General features: G+C 45.3%; 1 protein-coding gene across 3 annotated transcripts in view; it reads right to left on the bottom strand.

The window, feature by feature from the left end:
* Nucleotides 1-18057, bottom strand: part of LOC140715853 (tyrosine-protein kinase Fyn-like) — a 269606-nt gene that overhangs the window by 131523 nt on the left and 120026 nt on the right. For all 3 annotated transcript variants that reach the window (XM_073028301.1, XM_073028300.1, XM_073028303.1), the window contains one exon: nt 9483-9541. The gene's annotated coding sequence lies outside the window, so the exon portion shown is untranslated. The remainder of the gene's footprint in view (nt 1-9482; nt 9542-18057) is intronic.

The raw sequence follows: 18057 nt of genomic DNA, 5'->3' as shown, positions 1-18057 counted from the left end.
AACCACATCTCAGGGGCTTTTGATAGCTTAATTAAGTCTGTATCACTTCAAGTCCATTACTATTCCCAGAGTCATAGAGCACTACAGAACTGACAAAGGCCCTTTGGCCCATCTAGTCTATACCAAACTATAATTCTGCCTAGTGTCCATTGATCTGCACCCAGACCATAGCCCTACCATCCATGTACCTTTCCAAATATTTCGTAAATGTTGAAATCGAACCCCACCCACCACTTCTGCTGGCAGCTCATCCCACCCTCTCACCACCCTCTCACCACCCACTCACTATCAAGTTTGCTGTTGTGTGCTGGGGCAGCAGGCTGAGGGTAGCAGACACCAACAGAATCAACAAACTCATTCGTAAGGCCAGTGATGTTGTGGGGGTGGAACTGGACTCTCTGACGGTGGTGTCTGAAAAGAGGATGCTGTCCAAGTTGCATGCCATCTTGGACAATGACTCCCATCCACTCCATAATGTACTGGTTAGGCACAGGAGTACATTCAACCAGAGACTCATTCCACTGAGATGCAACACTGAGCGTCATAGGAAGTCATTCCTACCTGCGGCCATCAAACTTTACAACTCCTCCCTCGGAGTGTCAGACACCCTGAGCCAATAGGCTGGTCCTGGACTTATTTCCACTTGGCATGATTAACTTATTATTATTTATGGTTTTATATTGCTATATTTCTTCACTATTCTTGGTTGGTGCGGCTGTAACAAAACCCAATTTCCCTCGGGATCAATAAAGTATGTATGTCTGTCTGTCTGTCTGACCCTCTGAGTAAAGAAGTTTCACTTCTTTGCCTGAATTCATCTGGGCCACTGCAGGTCTCCCTGACTTCCTACGTCACACAAGAGGAGCTTTAACTATCCTACCTGGGCATCTCTACTGCTCTAACTGTGCAATTATAAAGAAGGAAACAATAAATAAACTGAAAAAAAAATCTACCTGCACCTTCTTTCCTTCTCTCACTCAAGCCTCTCCTCGCCAAAGCCTCAAAGAGCTAAAGCCTCAGATCATCACTCTTACACTCTCCACTCCAACCAAGGCCGCTAATTTTTATTTTCCCTCGCTAATGAATCCCGATCTCTGATTGGCTGCTGTCAAAACTCCCACAAAATGCTGATTTTTACTGTACCTGTGTGTCACCTCGTCTCTCACTCCAAACCTCTGATTTACCTTGCGGGCAATCATCTTGAATTTTTTTAGTAGTGATACAAACAAGAGGCTCTGATTGTCAGCACTGAGTGCTTTGTGAAATTGGATAAAACACAGAAGAGAGTTCAGATTCAAGTTCACGTACACTACAAATGAGAATGCACGAGATACTGAAATCGAACACTCCAATTAACGCGCTATATCACAGAGAGTTAACGACCGCCTCAGGCAAAAGGTCGACACTTTAATGGCTCTGCGCTGGAAAGGATCCTGCAAAATGGATGAAGGCAATTTGTACAAATGCATATGTGGCTCCTCGTCTGTGGCTGATTCCAACTCGTTGTTGCCAGGTTGCCTGTGTCTGACAAGCAGCACAGGGCAGCTACGGGCCAAGACATCGTGGATTCCCGGGAACAGGATCAGAATCAGGTTTATCACTGACATACATCGTGAAATTTGCTATTTTCCGACAATGCAACACCTAAAAAGGGCTATAAATTACAATAAGAGTATAAATCAGAATCAGGTTTAACAGCACTGGTGCATGTGGGGAAATGCGTTACCTTTGCAGTTACAGTCAATTGCAATAAATGATAAACACAGATATAAACTGAATTACAGTAAGTGCATATACCGTATGCATGTTAAATAGTTAAACTAAGAAAGCAGTGCAAAACCAGAAACGTTTTAAAAAGTAGTGAGGAAGTGTTCATGGGTCCAATCGGATGGCAAAGGGAAAGGACCTTTTCCGGAATTGCTGAGTGTGTGTCTTCAGGCTTCTGTACTCCTCCCGGGTGGTAGCAATGAGAAGGGGGCATGTCCTGGGTGACGGGGGGGGGGGGGGGCGGGGGGTGTCCTTAGTGATGGAGACTACTTTTCTGAAGCACCGCTCCTGGAAGATAGTCAGTGGCCACTTTATTAGGAACCTCCTGTGCCTTATGGAGTGGCTAGTGAATGTATGTGCTCCTTTCTGGATGTGCCTTCGACGACGGGCAGGCTGGTGCTAGTTGGGAATGAATGTATGTGTTTCATATCAGTTGAAAGAGTGAATGACATGAACACGTATGTGCTGTTCAAGTGAAAAACCGAGTTAACACACGTCTCGACACAACATAAATCTCCAGAGGCTTAAATAAAATCTATTTTTACGTATTACAAATTCTAGGTCTTGATTTTAACTGAAATGATCCATGTGCTTTTCCCGAGTTACATTTTAAATAAAAACACAGTTTTGGAGAGCATACTGTGTCCTACATTTCAAATCCTCAGTGACACTATATAATTCTGTCAATTGACATCCTTGCATTCTCAAGATAACGCTCCATTAATGTATTTTAATGATTCCACCCCTATTCGGTGACATTTCCCCTCAAGTGCTTGGTTGTCAGTTTCAAAATCTATTTTAAAGCTCTTCAAAGTCATCCAGTTGTGACTGGCATCACGGTGAAAGACAAAGGGCCCCCAGCGATGAAAACGGCAACAATTTCATCCGCTGAAGAGAGATCGAACAGTGGAATTTACCCCGACGGTGAGGAGTTCAAAGCATCAAATGTCAGAGTATCGTTGCGTTCTGATCTTCTCCCCAAGCATCCCACAAAAGGATTGAACATCGAGCATAGAACAGTACAGGCCCTCCGACACATGATGCTGTGCCGAGTTTTAACCTCCTCTATCATCAGTCTAACATTCTCCCCCCACATACCTTACATTTTTCTTTCTTCCATGCACCCATCTCTTAAATGTCCCAAATGTAACTACCTCTACTACAACCCCTCACACCTACCACTCTCCCTGTGAAAAAACTACCTCTGACATCCCCCTATACTTCCCTCCAATCACTTTAAAATTATGCCCCCCTGTAGTAGTCATCCCTGCCCTGGGGAAAAATCTCTGTATCATCTTGTACACCTCTATCAACTCACCTCTCATCTTGCGTCACTTCCTGAACCAATAAGACATGCTCTCCGATCCAGGCAAGATCCCGGTAAATCTCTGATCACGGCACAACAGGGCTCTCTACTGAGTCACAAGAATCGGTTTCAAATCTCACCCTAGATCACAAAAATCAAGGAAGCGGGGCCTGGGCCCAGGAGTGGGGAATGAGCCAATGTTTGGCTGCTGGAATGGACTTGGAGGCAATTTGAAGTAACAGAACTGAGGCAAGGCGGCAGGGCCCAGGCCGAGAGCGAGGAATAGGCCAAGGTTCGACCGATTGAAGCGCAGGGCCAAATTGGGTACGGGACAAGTCAAAGTGGTGGATCCCAGGCCCAAGATCATATCGAAGCAGCAGGGCCCAGGATTCGAGAGCGAGGATCGACTGGCTGTTTGGCCGATTAAGTGCCAGGCCAGACTGAAAAGGTCAGGATGTCAGTTCTGGAGGACAGAGACAGGTTGGTGTTCAGCTCGCTGCTCCACGAGGTTTACTCGGCTCTGCACTGAACTGAGGCTGTGGCCTGCAACTAACGGGCGCCTGGATCGGCTGCAGTGATGACTAACTTCGTGGCTGCGGGCTCACTTTCCTGACCTTCAGCTCTGAATGTTATTTGCTTACTTTCGTTGTTTGCACATTGGTTTTTTTCCTGCTCATCAGGTGTTTGTCTGGATTTTTTTACTGGGCTCTATTGGGTTCCTTTGTTTCGCGGCTGCCCTTTCAGAGATGAATCTCAAGGCTGTATATAGTATACACATTTGATAATAACCGTACTTTGAACTTTGAAAAATCTCAGCTGTAACCACAGAGCATCCCAGAGGATGTCCCTCAACTCTGGAGGAGTCTTTAAACGAAGGCCCCATTATTCTCCCAGGAGCCCAGACTTCAAAGCCCAGTGATCAGCAAGTCCTGGGGTCAATACTAGAGGCTGATGGCTGAAGTTGGCAAGTTCAGAGGCTGAGGCCTAAATGTTGAAGCCCCAGGGATCACCTGTCTGGAGGTTGGGTGTCCGATGTCTGTGAGTCCGGGGACTAGGACTAGACGACCAGAGGCAGACTGTACCGGGGTTGGAAGGTTGTACTGGCGTGTGAGAATGGTTGGGTGGGAGTGAAGAAAGGGGCTTGTTTTGCTCTGGTTTGTCTTGCTGTTGTTGATGCGTTGTTGTTGCTTCAGCTTTGGTTGTTGTATTGTTATTGTGTTTTTATTGTGATTGTTGATGTTATTGTTGCAGCATTGTTGCTTTTGTTGTGGCTGTTGCTGATGTGTCGTTGCATTGTTATTGTTATATTGTTATTATTGTTGTTGATGTTAGTTTGTTGTTGCTCATGTGTCGTTGTGTTGTTATTGTTACTGTTGATGTTATTATTGTCGCTGTGTTGCTGTTGCTTTTGTAATGTTGTTGTTTTGCTGAACATTGTGGGCCATGCTATGGTGACACTTACGGGCTGCCCCCAGCACCTCCTCGAGTGTTTTGGTTGTTAACACAAATGACATATTTCACTGTGTGTTTCGATGTACACGTGATAAGCAAAACTGAACCTGAGCCGTTATCTCAGAGCTGCCCGAGCAGCCTCCTCCCCTCCCTTTTTCTGATGCCCTCAGTACGCCTGGGATTTCACAACCAAATACAAAAACTGATGGAGAGAATAATTTCAGTAATCAACCATTTCTCTGCACAGTTTTGCAAGATGGGAATTACTGCACGTCGTGAGTCACCCATAGAGAGGATGTTTCACCGCACATTCAGCAGGCAATTGGTCAAGCCGGCCAGTCATGTTAACAAGGCCAGGTGAGAACAGCTGGTTTCCTGCCTCCACGGACGCTGGTCAAACTGGGGTTTATATCATTTGGTGGTTTCAGACCCACTGCTACCGAAACTTGAGTCCCACACCACCAGGTTCAGGAAGTTACTAAAATAAGTCAAAGTCAGCATGGTTTCTGTGATGGGAAATCTTGCCCTGACAAATAGAGTTCCTCGAGGAAGTAACAAGCAGGAGAGACAAAGGAGAGGCAGTGGATGTCATTTACTTGGATTTGTCAGTTAATAAAGGGCTGCTTAACAAGATACGTAAAAGGTTATGGTGCTACAGGAAAGATACCGGCATGGATAATGGAGTAGCTGACAGGCAGGAGGCAGCGAGCGGGAATAAAAGGGGTCTTTTCTGGTTGCCTGCCAGTGATGAGTGGTGGGCCTCAGGGGTCAGTACTGGGAACTCTACTTTTCACATTGTTTGTCAATGATTTAGATGATGGAATTGATGACTTTGTGGCAAAGTTTGCAGATGATACGAAGATAGGTGGAGGAGTAGGCAGTGCTGAGGAAGCAATCCGATTACAGTAGGACTTAGACAGATTGGAAGAATAGGCAAAAAAGTGGCAGATGGAATACAGTTTTGGGAATACATTTTGGTAAAAAGAACTATTATCTAAATGGGGAGAAAATTCAAACATCAGAGGTGCAGAGGGAATTCAGGGCCCTTGTGCAAGACTCCCAGAAGGTTCATTCACAGGTTGAGTCTGTGGTAAAGAAGGCAAATGCAATGTTGGCATTTATTTAAAGGGGAATAGAATATAAAAACAAGGAGATAATGCTGAGGCTTCATAAGACGCTAGTCAGGCCTCACTTGGAGTATTGTCAATAGTTTTGGGCCCCTTGTCTCAGAAAGGATGTGTTGTCATTGGAGAGAGTCCAGAGGAGGTTCACGAGCATGATTCCAGGAATGAAGGGGTTAACATATGAGGAGTGTTTTGCATCTTTGGGCCTGTACTCACTGGAACTTAGAAGAATACGGGGGGATCTCACTGAAACCTACCAAACGCTGAAAGGACTAGATAAGGTGGATGTGGAGAGGATGTTCTCTCATGGTGGGGGGGGGGGGGGGTAATCCAGAACTCAAGGGAACAGCCTCAAAATTGAGGGGTGACCTTTTAGAACAGAGGTAAGGATGAATTTTTTTAGCCAGAGGATGGCAAATCTGCGGAATTCCCTGCCGCAGACTGCGGTGGAAGCCAAGTCCGTGGGTATGTTTAAAGCAGAAGTTGACCATTTCCTGATTGGTCACAGCATCAAAGGATATGGCGAGAAGGAAGGTGTACGGTGTTGTTTGGAATCCAGGATCAGCAATGATGGAATGGCGGAGCAGACTCAATGGGCTGAGTGGCCTAATTCTGCTCCTATGTCTTATGGTCTTATTATCCTTCAACTATCAGGCTCCTGAACCGGTGTGGATAACTTCACACTAAATTAATTCCACAACCTATGGACTCACTTTCACGGACTCTACAACTCATGTTCTCAATATTATTTTTTTTTGCATCTGCACAGTTTGTCTGTTTTTGCACATTGACTGTCAGTCTTTGTGTGTCATTTCTCAATGAGTCATGGTACATTTTGGTACCAATGACATAAGCAGGAAAAGGGAGGAGATCCTGAAGAGAGAACATAGGGAGTTGGTAGAAAGCTGAAAATCAGGACCTCCGGGGTAGTCATCTCCGGATTGCTGCCTGTGCCACGCACCAGTGAGGGTGAGAATAGGATGGTTTGGGAGATGAATGTGTGGCTAGGGAACTGGTGAAGGGAAGGTACGACTTGTACGAAAAGGACAGGTTGTATCTAAACCCAAGGGGAGGGGTGTATAGTAAAAGGAACTACAGAGGCGGGACAGAGGAGCTGCCAAAGTTGATTGGAAGTGGACATTAGCAGGAATGATGGCAGAACAGCGATGGCTGGTGTTTCTAGCAGAAACTTGAAAGGCGCAAGATAGACACACCCCAAAGATGAAAAGTAATCTAAAGGGAGGATAAGACAACCGTGGCTGACAATGGAAGTCAACGACAGCATAAAAGGGAAATGAGAGGGCATATAATGGAGCAAAAATTAGTGGGAAGTTGGAGGATTGGGAAGCTTTTTAAAAACCAACAGCAGACAACTAAAAAAGCCATAAAGAGAGAAAAGATGAAATCTGAAGGTAAGCTAGTTCATAGTATCAAAGAGGATATAAATACTTTTTTCAGATGTATAAAGAGTAAAAGAGAGAAGAGAGTGGATATCGGACTGGTGGGAAATGATGCTGGAGAGATTGTAATGGAGGGTAAAGAAATGGCAGACAAACTTAATTGGTATTTTGCATCAGCCTTCACTGTGGAAGACACAAGCAGTATGTCAGTAATTCGAGTGTCAGGGGGCAGAAGTGAATGTAGTTGCTATTACCTGGGAGAAGTGCTTGGAAAGCTGAAAGGTCTGAAGGTAGATAAATCACCTGGACCAGGTGGATTATACACCAGGGTTCTGAAGGAGGTAGCTGTAGGAACTGTGGAGGCATTAATAATGATCTTTCAAGAATCAAAAGATCCTGGAATGATTCCGGAGGATTGGAAAATTGCAAATATAACTCCATTCTTTAAGGAGGGGAGGGAGGCAGAAGAAAGGAAATTATTGGCCAGGAAGTCTAACCTCAGTGGTTGGGAAGATGTTAGAGACTATTATCAAGGATGAGGTTTCGAAGTACTTGGAGGCACATGATAAAATAGGCCAAAGTTTTCTAAAGGGGAAATCTTGCCTGACAAATTTGCTGGAAACCTTTGAGGAAATAACAGACAGGATAGACAAAGGAAAGTCAGTGGATGTTGTTTATTTGAATTTTCAAAAGGCCCGTGGTAAGGTTCCACACATGAGGCTGCTTAACAAGATAAGAGCCCGTGGTATTACAAGAGAGATACTAGCATGGATAAAGCAGTGTCTGACTAGCAGGACCAAAGAGTGAGAATAAAGGGAGCCTTTTCTTGTTGGCTGCTAATGACTAGTGCTGTTCCACAGGGGTCAGTGTTGGGACCACTTCTATTTATGTTATATATCAGTGATTTGGATGATGGAACTGATGGCTTTGTGGCCAAGTTTGCTGACGATAGAAAGACAGGTGGAGGGGTAGGTAGATTTGAAGAAGCAGGGGGGCTACAGGAGGACGTGGATGGTCAAAGAAGTGGAGAAATTTCAAAAATCCAAGGCACAAAGGGACCTTGGATTCCCGTTCAGGATTCTGTAAAGGTTAACTTGGAGGCTGAGTCGGTGATGAGGAAGGTAAATGCAAAGTTGGCATTCATTTTGAGAGGACTAGAATGTAAACACAAGGATGTCATGCTGAGGCTCTACAAGGTATTGGTCAGTCTACACAGAGCACTGTGAGCAGTTTTGGACCCCTTACCTAAGATCAGATGCGCCGGCATCGGAGAAGAGTCCAGAGAAAGTTCACGAAAGTTATCCCAGGAATGAAACGGTTAACATACGAGAAACGTTTGATGGCTGTGGGCAAGTACTCGCTGGAGTTCAGAAGAATGAGGGGCGATCTCATTGCAAAGATTGAAAGGTCTGTATAAAGTGGATGCGGAAAGGATGCTTCCTGTGGTGGGGGAGTCTAGGACCAGAGGGCACAGCCACAGAACAGACGGGCACCCACTTAGAACAGGGTGGTGAATCTGTGGAATTCATTGCCACAGGTGGCTGTGGAGGCCAAGTTACTGGGTGTATATATAAGGCAGAGGATGATAGATTGTAGATCAGAGCATGAAGGGTCACGGGAAGAAGGGTTCAGAGAGATAATAAGTCAGCCATAGTGGAATGGCAGAGCAGGCTTGATGGGCCGAATGGCTGAAGTTTGCTCTGGGATTTTATTATTCTATTATGTTTCTTTGTTTTTACTGTGGATGCCTGCAAGAAAATGAATCTCAGGGTTGTACATGGTGACATATATGTACTTTGATAATAAATTTACTTCGGACTTTGAATGTCTTTTCCCTTCCTCAAATTTATTTACTTGCTCGAGTTAAAATACGATCGGAGAAGTAGAACAGGAACAAGTTGGAGATGTAAAGTCTGGAGTTAGCTCAGGCTTGGCTGGGCAGCTAACGTGATCAGCGGCAGGAGTGATGTTACGAAGCCAACATAATCTCAGGCAGTGACGTACTTTATCACCCTTCACACTCGATGTGCCCAGCAAGTTGTTCCGCAGCATCACAAACGGCGTTTCTGTACGAACTGCTTCACACAAATTAGTAATATTTGGCACGTGCTCTGTGCCAAAGTGTGACAGAGAGCACACACAACACGCCTGCGAGACACCTGACAGACGAAACACATTCTTCCAGTTTGAGCCAGCAGAAAATCTCCAAGCGCAAGGCTCTAAATAACCAGACACTTCCACAGCCATGAACCACCGACAGTACTCATCTATCACCTTACACAATCTTCACGTCCTATTGACAATGTCTGGCTCGCAATATAACGCTCTGCTGCACTGCCAAGGATGCTGTACGTTTGTAAAGACTGGTCACACGTTTCATGAATAAAAAAACACTTTCTGGAAACAGAGGGGAATTCTTTGATCTGTCCTTACCAAATGTCCACCGGCATTCAGATCAACTGCTCCTGGGGCTTCTGATCAGACGGGGAAACCTGAAACACAAATTTTTTAAAAAGTAATGCGTCAACTTCGAGTTCTCTTGCCAAGTTTTACCAAACTAATGGAGATGAATGGATACACAGATACCTGTAAAACATTTTCCAGATTTATTAATCGATGAAAACAGATCAGAACATCTGGGGAGCAGCCTTTTGCACGATGTTTGTGTATATATCCAAATTAACCCCACCTGCCTGCACACGATCCATATCCCATCATTCCCTGTCTCAATGTTTCTCTCGACATTATATGCCAATGATTTGGATGAAGGAATTGATGGCTTTGTCGCCAAGTTTGCAGATGATGGAGGGGCAGGTAGTGTTGAGGAAGTAGAGAGGCTACAGAAGGACCTGAGGCAAATTAGGAGAATGGGCAAAGAAGTGGCAGGTGGAATACGGTGTCAGCGTCATGCACTTTGATAGAAGAAATAAAAGCACAGACTATTTTTTAAATGGAGCAAGAACTCAAAAATCTGAGGGGCAGAGGTACTCATGAAGGATTCCCTAAAGATCAATTTGTCGGGTGAGTCGGTGGTGAGGAAGGCAAATGCAATGTTAGCATTCATTTTGAGAGGGCTAGAATATAAAAGCAAGGGTGTAATGCTGAGGCTTTAAAAGGCACTGGTGAGGCCTCACTTTGATTACTGTGAACAGTTTTGGACCCCTTATCAAAGAAAGGATTTTCTTGCATTGGAGGGGGTTCAAAGGAGGTTCATGAAAATGATTCTGGGATTGAAAGGCTTGTCATATGAGGAGTGTTTGATGGCTCTGGGCCTGAACTCGCTGGAATTTGGAAGAATGAGGGGGGATCTCATTGACACCTATCGAATGTTGAAATGTCTCGGTAAAGTAGGTTTGGAGAGGATGGTACCTATGGTGGGTGAGTCTAAGACCAGAGGACATTTAAGTCCATTTAGAACAGAGATGAGAAGGGATTTCTTTAGCCAGAAAGTGGAAAACCTGTGGAATTCATTGCCACAGGTAGTAGTGGATACAAAGCTATTGGGTATATTTAAGGCAGAGATTGATTGATACTTGATTGGTCAGGGCATGAAGGGATACGGGGAGAGGGCAGGAGATTGGGGCTGAGAGGGAAATGGATCAGCCATGATGAAATGGTGGAGCAGACTCGATGGGCCAAATGGCCTAATTCTGCTGCTATATCTTATAGACTTATGGTCCAAACGTTGTGTCAGTCTCCACAATACATTCCAAACAACCAATTCACGATGTGTAACCTGACCTTTCTATTTCTGAATGACCACAATCATTAGGCAAGTTCATATTGTTGTTTATTGACAATACGCCTGTTATAATGAAACTCTAGAGCGCTGATTTCACACAAGTATTTCCTGTCTAATAACATTCATTCCAATTGCTGCATTTTTCATCACATTTGTCCATCAGACTTTCACATTTCTCATAAATAATCAACCTGAGACACTTAACTCTTTCAGACTGCTCACAAAATGCAGGAGGAATCCAGCAGGTCCGGCAGGAACTATGGCGAGGAATCCACTGTCGACACTTGGGTGAGACCCTTCATCAGGTCTTGGCCCAAAACATCAACAGTCCTGACGAAGGGTCTTGGCCCAAAATGTCAGCAGTCCTGACAAAGGGTCTTGGCCCAAAACATCAACAGTCCTGATGAAGGCTCTTGGCCCAAAATGTCAGCAGTCCTGACGAAGGGTCTTGGCCCAAAATGTCAACAGTCCTGACGAAGGCTCTTGGCCCAAAATGTCAGCAGACCTGACGAAGGGTCTTGGCCCAAAATGTCAGCAGTCCTGATGAAGGCTCTTGGCCCAAAACATCAACAGTCCTGATGAAGGGTCTTGGCCCAAAATGTCAGCAGTCCTGATGAAGGCTCTTGGCCCAAAATGTCAGCAGTCCTGATGAAAGGTCTTGGCCCAAAATGTCAGCAGTCTTGAGGAAGGGTCTTGACCTGAACCATCAACTACTTATTCCTCTCCATATTTATTGATCGATTTATTATTTGATTGATCGGCATACAGCCCAGCACTGGCCCTTCAGCCCTTTCCAGCCCAGCAACTCCCAATTTAACCCGAGCCTAATCACAGGACAAATTACTATGATCAATTAACCTACCAACCTGTACACCTTTGGACCATGGGAGGAAACCAGAGCATCTGGAGGAAACCCACACGGTCCATAGATGCTGCCTAACCTGCTATTTTTTTCTTGCATTTTGTGTGCGTTGCTCTGGATTTCCAGCCTTTGCAGAACCTCTTGTGGTTCTCTTTTCAACTGCACGGAGTATTGCGTATACTTCTGGTCGCCCCATTAAAACTAGTATGTGAAGACTGTGAAAATGTCTACCAAGACACTGTCTGGATTGGAATTCAAAGTTCAAAGTACTTTTATAATCAAACCATGTACACAATATACATCATTCAGGTTTGTCTCCTTACTGACAGCCACAAAACAAATAAAAACAACAAACACCAAATGTGCAGAGAGAGAGAGAGTCAGAAAAAGTCAGAGAGTCAGAGAGAGAGAGAGAGAGATTCAGAGAGTCAGAGAAAGGGAGAGTGTCAGAGACAGAGTCTGAGAGAAAGAGAGGGAGAGAGAAACAGAGAGAGAGACAGACGGAGAGAGAAAGAAGAAAACAAATCATGCAAACAATAAAACACAAACAAGAATGCGAATTATAAGAAAAGGTTGGACAAACTTGAGTAGGTCTCTAGAGTGTCAGAGGCTGAGGTGATACCTGATAGCAGATTTTAAAACTACGAGAAGAATAGACAGGGTAGACATTCAGAATCTTGTCCCCAGTGTAGAGATATCAAACACTTGATATAGACTTGATATAGACAGATAGAGAACTTCAGAAAGTTCTCTCCTTGACCGCATGGGATTCCTCCCACATTCCAAAGACATACGGCTTACAGTTAGTAAATTGTGGGCATGCTACTTTTGGCCCCCAGCACAATCCCTGGACTGCATCAGTCATTAGAGCAAATGACACATTTCGCTTTGTGGCTGATGTTTTGACATACACGTGACAAATAAAACTTCATCTGATCTTAATCTCTTTGTGAGCAGTGTCACAGGTGATCCACTCGTGACTCAGTGACTATAACACACTCCAGAACTACAGCAAGCAGCCGGTGTAAACTGAAGGAGAGGATAAACCCAGGATCACTATTGATTTAAAGACAGCCTGGCTTGCTTCATGCAGCACTGCACTGAACTAGAGTTGATCTCAACAATCTGGGAGCTGCCAAGGTTATTCAATTTTACACTCAATCAAGGATGGTCTTTAAAGGAACAGATCATACGAGTGGCAAAACAGAAGACATTCCCTGGAAGGTCAGGACACCAGCATAGGTTTTCACAAATTAAACAGCAGAGGCTCTTTATGTTCAAGAAAAAACGTAGCAACTCATTTATTTAATACCTAGCATGGTAAAAGTCCCTTACATAATTATGTCATCACATCAGACCAGCCTCTTAAAGTGAAACCCCAACTTAATGGTAGTGGTTGTGAATTATGTACATTTCCACCAATTGCATTACCCTACGGCAGAATACAGAACACAGATCACAGAACGTACAGCAATACAATGTACACCCACAAAATGCTGGAGGAACTCGGCAGGTCGGCCAGCCTCAGTGGAAAGGAGTAAACAGTCAACGTTTCGGGCTGAGACCCTTCTTCAGAACCAAGAGGGAAGGGGGAAGATGCCAGAATTAAAAGGTGGGGCAAGGGGAAGGGGGCTAGCTGGAAGGTCAGGTGGGTGGGAAAAGTAAAGGGCTGGAGAAGAAGGAATCTGATAGGAGAGGAGAGTGGACAGTAGGAGAGAGGAAAAGAGGAGACCCAGGGGAAAGTAATAGGCAGGTGAGAAGAAGTAAAAGGTCAGAGAGGGGAAAAGAACATAGTACTTACAACACAGAATAGTACTCTTTACAAGGATGTTGTCGGGACTGAAGAACCTGAGTTATATGGAAAGATTGAATAGGTTAGGACTTTATTCTTTGGAATGTAGTAAACTGAGGGGAGATTTGATAGAGGTATACAAAATTATGAGGGGGAAAATGCAAGCAGGCTTTTTCCACTGTGGTTGGGTGGGACTACAACCAGAGGTCATGGGTTAAGGGTGAAAGGTGAGAAGTTTAAGGGAAACATGAGGGGAAACTTCTTCACTCAGAGGTGGTGAGAGTGTGGAACGAGCTGCCAGCGCAGGTGGTGCATGCGAGCTCGATTTTAACAGTTTGGATAGGTACAGGGATGGTAGGTGTATGGAGAGTCATGGTCCTGGTGCAGGTCAATAGGAGTAGGCAGTCTAAATGGCTTGGTACGAACTAGATGGGCTGAAAGGCCTGTTTCTGTGCTGTACATTTCTATAACCCTTCTTGGCCACAATGCTGTGCTGACATTTTAACCTATTCTAAGATCAATCTAACCCCTCACTCTGACATAGGCCACCTTCTTCTGTCATCCATGTGCCTTTCTAAGTGTTTCTTAAATATCTCTACTGTACGTGCCTCTACCCCCACTCCTGATCACATTCCATGTATCCACCACCCCCTGTGGAAAAATCTTACTTCTGACATTCCCGCACGCTCCCCCCCCCAAACTTCCTTCCAATCACTTTGAAATGATGGCCCCTCGTATTAGCCACTGGGAAAAAGTCTCTGGTTATCTACACGAACTTATCACCTTGTACACATGGTTTGGCATGGACTCAATGGGCCGAAAGGCCTGTAGTTTTCTATGACCCTAAATAGAACATAGAACACAGGTGTTGAGGTTGACAGGGTTGAGAGCTTCACGTTCCTCAGTGTGAACATCACCAAAAACCTGAACTGGTCAACCACATTGATGTCACGGTCAAGGAAGTTCACCGATGCCTCTACTTCCTCAGGAGCCTAAAGAAATCAGACAGGTCTCTGCCGGCTCTTAACCATTTTTATTGACACTCCACAGAAGGCAATCTGTCTGGATGCATAAGGCTTGGTATGGTGACGTGACCACCAGAGACGGCAGAGAGTTCTGCAACATCTCATATTCCATCTAGGTAGCCTGCAAACTGATGGCATGAACATAGATTCCTCCACCTCTCCCCTTCTCTCCTTTTCCATTCCTCATTCTGGTTCCCCTATCACCCCTACTCTTCTCCACAACTGCCCATTACCTCCCTCTGGTGCCATGACCCTTTCTCCCATGGTCCACTCTCCTCTCCTATCAGATCTCTTTTTCGTCAGCCCTTTGCCTTTTCCACCCATCAGCTCCCAGCTTCTCACTTCATCCCCTCTCCCCCCACACACCCACCTTCCCCTTCACCTGGTCTCACCTAACACCTGCCAACCTGTACTCCTCCCCCTCTCCCCCCCCACCCCAGGTTCTAATTCTGGCTTGTCCCCCTTCCTTTCCAGTCCCAAAGAAGGGTCTCGGCCTGAAGTGTTGACTGCTTATTCCCCTCCATAGACGCTGCCTGGCCTGCTGAGTTCTTCCAGCGTTTTGTGTGTGTTGCTCTAGATTTCCAGCGTCTGCAGAATTTCTTGTGTTTCTGAGTTGAAAGAAAATGTTTTTTCCCAACTAAAGATTACATATTTAATGATACTGTTAAATTAGCACTGAATGTGCTTTCAATGGTTAAGTAAATTAGAGACATTTGTAAGCATTCAACTGTAAAAGCTGTTAACTCTGGGGTTGGTGTGGTTTAAGTGAGCAAAGGATTGGTGGGGTGAGACTCGCCATTAAACCCAGGGGACCAGCACTGAACCGGCAACAACCAACTTCCTCACAGAAGTTCATCTCCTGGGGGAGGCTTCACGTCAGGTGAATTCAAGCAGTAGGTCACTGTTCCAGGCCACTCTGTGTTTTCGTCAATAGGCCATCCATCCCATCAACTCCAGGTTGACCTATGGTGCCCACATTGATAGAGTTGCACCCCCTCACTTACAGTAATATTGTCAAACTAATTGACTTCAGAGATGGGCCATAAACGCTGGACTTGCCAACACCACCCTTCTTCTTCTTCCTTTGCCCTTTACACCATTGGCGTTTAGGGCAGCAATGAAGGTCCTCCATCTCTGGCGGTGTTCAGGGCTTCCTTCATCGTGTCAGTAGCTTCCTCTTGGTTTTCACTACTGTCAGTCATACAAGTCCCAGGTGGAGACTCAGGAATACCGTCACACTCAGATGTGGAAGGAATCTTCATTGCTGTTTCCCTAACAGTTTTGTTTTACCAGTCAGGGTTATTCGTCCTGAGCTGAACCCTGGAACCTGGAGGACCAGTGAACCACTATTAGTGGTTTAATTAATTAGAGGTTAATTATTAATTATTAACCTCTAGGTTTAATTATTAGAGGTTTAATAAACCTCTACCCTTTGAGCTGTTTGGCATGGGTGACCCTACCAAGAGCCAAAGCATAAAGCCCTGACTCCAGCCAACAGAGCTCTCCAGGTCACTGAGGCACGCAAGCCTCCAAACCCTACGATGAGGTTCTGGTCCTCTTGGACACCAACACCACCCAGGCTCTGAAATAAAATCATAAACACATGAAATTCTGCAGATGCTAGAAATCCAAAGCAATGCAGATAAAATACCAGAGGGACTCAATAGATCAGGCAGCATCTATGGAAATGAACAACCATTTGCCATTTCAAGCCGAAACCCTCGTACAGGACTGGAAAGGAAAGGGGAAGGCGTCAGGATAAAAAGGTGGGTGGGAAGGGGAGAAGGATAGCTGGAAGGTGATGGGTGAAGCCAGGCAGGTGGCAAAGGAAAGGGATGGAGAAGAAGGAAGCTGATAGGAGAGGAGAGTGGAGCATAGGAGAAAGGGAAGGAGGAGGGGGTGGTGAAGACAAATTCCCAGGAAGGATATGTGGCTTTGGTAGCAAGCCTGGGTGCATCCATGGTGAAAGAGTCAGACAGCAGCAGAGATCACTGAGAGAGGTAGCCAACGCTCATCGAAGAGAAGATTTAAACTTCTTCAGGGCAGGCATCGCTCAAAGAGACTACAAGATAGTGAGTTCCTTGTTCTCTTGGAGAGGGTTTCCCCTCAGTTCTCAATTACATTCATTCTTACAACCGTCTGGTTCAGAATCAGAATCAGGTTTATTATCACGGACATAGAGTATGCCATGAAACGTGTTGCTTTGCGGCATCAGTAAATACACAAAAAAGTTTATTATAAGTTGCAATAAAAATATTTTTTAAATGAATACGTGGTGCAAAAAGAGAGCAAAATAGGGAGGTAGGGTTCATGGTGGGTGGCAGGTGAAGGTAGGTCTCTACCAAAGGAGGTGTAAGGTGCTCCTTCCCTCCGCTAGTCTGCAGGTCACCCTTGGGAAAGGTGTAGCACCTGCTTAGGGTCATGTGAAGCCACGGGAGCAGGTGGTGGATGGTTGTATGAGCAGCTGGTGCACATCACAAGTCCTGGTTATGTGACCACTGACGCCAGGCAGACAATCTCTGAAGAGTATTGATAACGGCTGGGGTCACCCATCTTGTAAAGACAAGACCAGAAGAAGACAATGGCAAACCTCTTCTGTAGAAAAATTTGCCAAGAACAATCATGGTCATGAGACTGAGATTGTCCATGTCGTACGACACGGCACATAATGATGATGACGACTGCTCACGGATGACAGAAGCTGTGTCTTCAGGCTCCTGTACCTCCTCCCTGATGGTGGTAATGGGAAGAGGGGTCTTCAGGCTCCTATCCCTCCTCCCTGATGGTAGTAATGAGAAGAGGGGTCTTCAGGCTCCTGTACCTCCTCCCTGATGGTAGTAATGAGAAGAGGGGTCTTCAGGCTCCTGTATCCCCTCCCTGATGGTAGTAATGAGAAGAGGGGTCTTCAGGCTCCTGTACCTCCTCCCTGATGGTAGTAATGAGAAGAGGGATCTTCAGGCTCCTGTACCTCCTCCCTGATGGTAGTAATGAGAAGAGGGGTCTTCAGGCTCCTGTACCTCCTCCCTGATGGTAGTAATGAGAAGAGGGATGTACTGGGTGATTGGGGTCCTCAATGATGGATGATGCTTTATTAAGACAGGAAGTCCCACACCACCAGGTTCAGGAACAGATATTATTGCCCATACTGCACATCAAGTCAAGTTTATTGTCATTTCGACCACAAACTGCTGGTACAGTACACAGTAAAAACGAAACAACGTTCCTCCAGGACCCTGGTGCCACATGAAGGGTATGTGGATGTTTCTACACATTTAATTCCATATCTGTACTGTAACCTCTAACTTTATATGAGTTGAATGCTGTTTTTGCTTCATGTTGTGCCCTGACCATCACACCACGGGAAATTCCTAACACATGTAAAAGTACACAGCGGACAAGGTTGATCCTTGAAGAAGGGTCTTGGTCTGGAACATCAGCTGCTTATTCATTTCCGTAGACGCTGCCAGATCTGCCGTGTTCCTCCAGCGTTTCATGTGTGTGTGCTGCTCCGGATTTTCAGCAGCTGCACAATCTCTTGTGTCCTAGTTGGGCCAAATTTTGATCATTTTGTGTTAAACCCAGTCTTC

This window comes from Hemitrygon akajei, chromosome 24 (genome assembly GCF_048418815.1).
Source record: "Hemitrygon akajei chromosome 24, sHemAka1.3, whole genome shotgun sequence".
In the NCBI taxonomy this organism is placed as follows: Eukaryota; Metazoa; Chordata; class Chondrichthyes; order Myliobatiformes; family Dasyatidae; genus Hemitrygon; species Hemitrygon akajei.
Note: the sequence above shows the minus strand (reverse complement) of the source record. Positions and strands in the feature narration are given on the sequence as shown.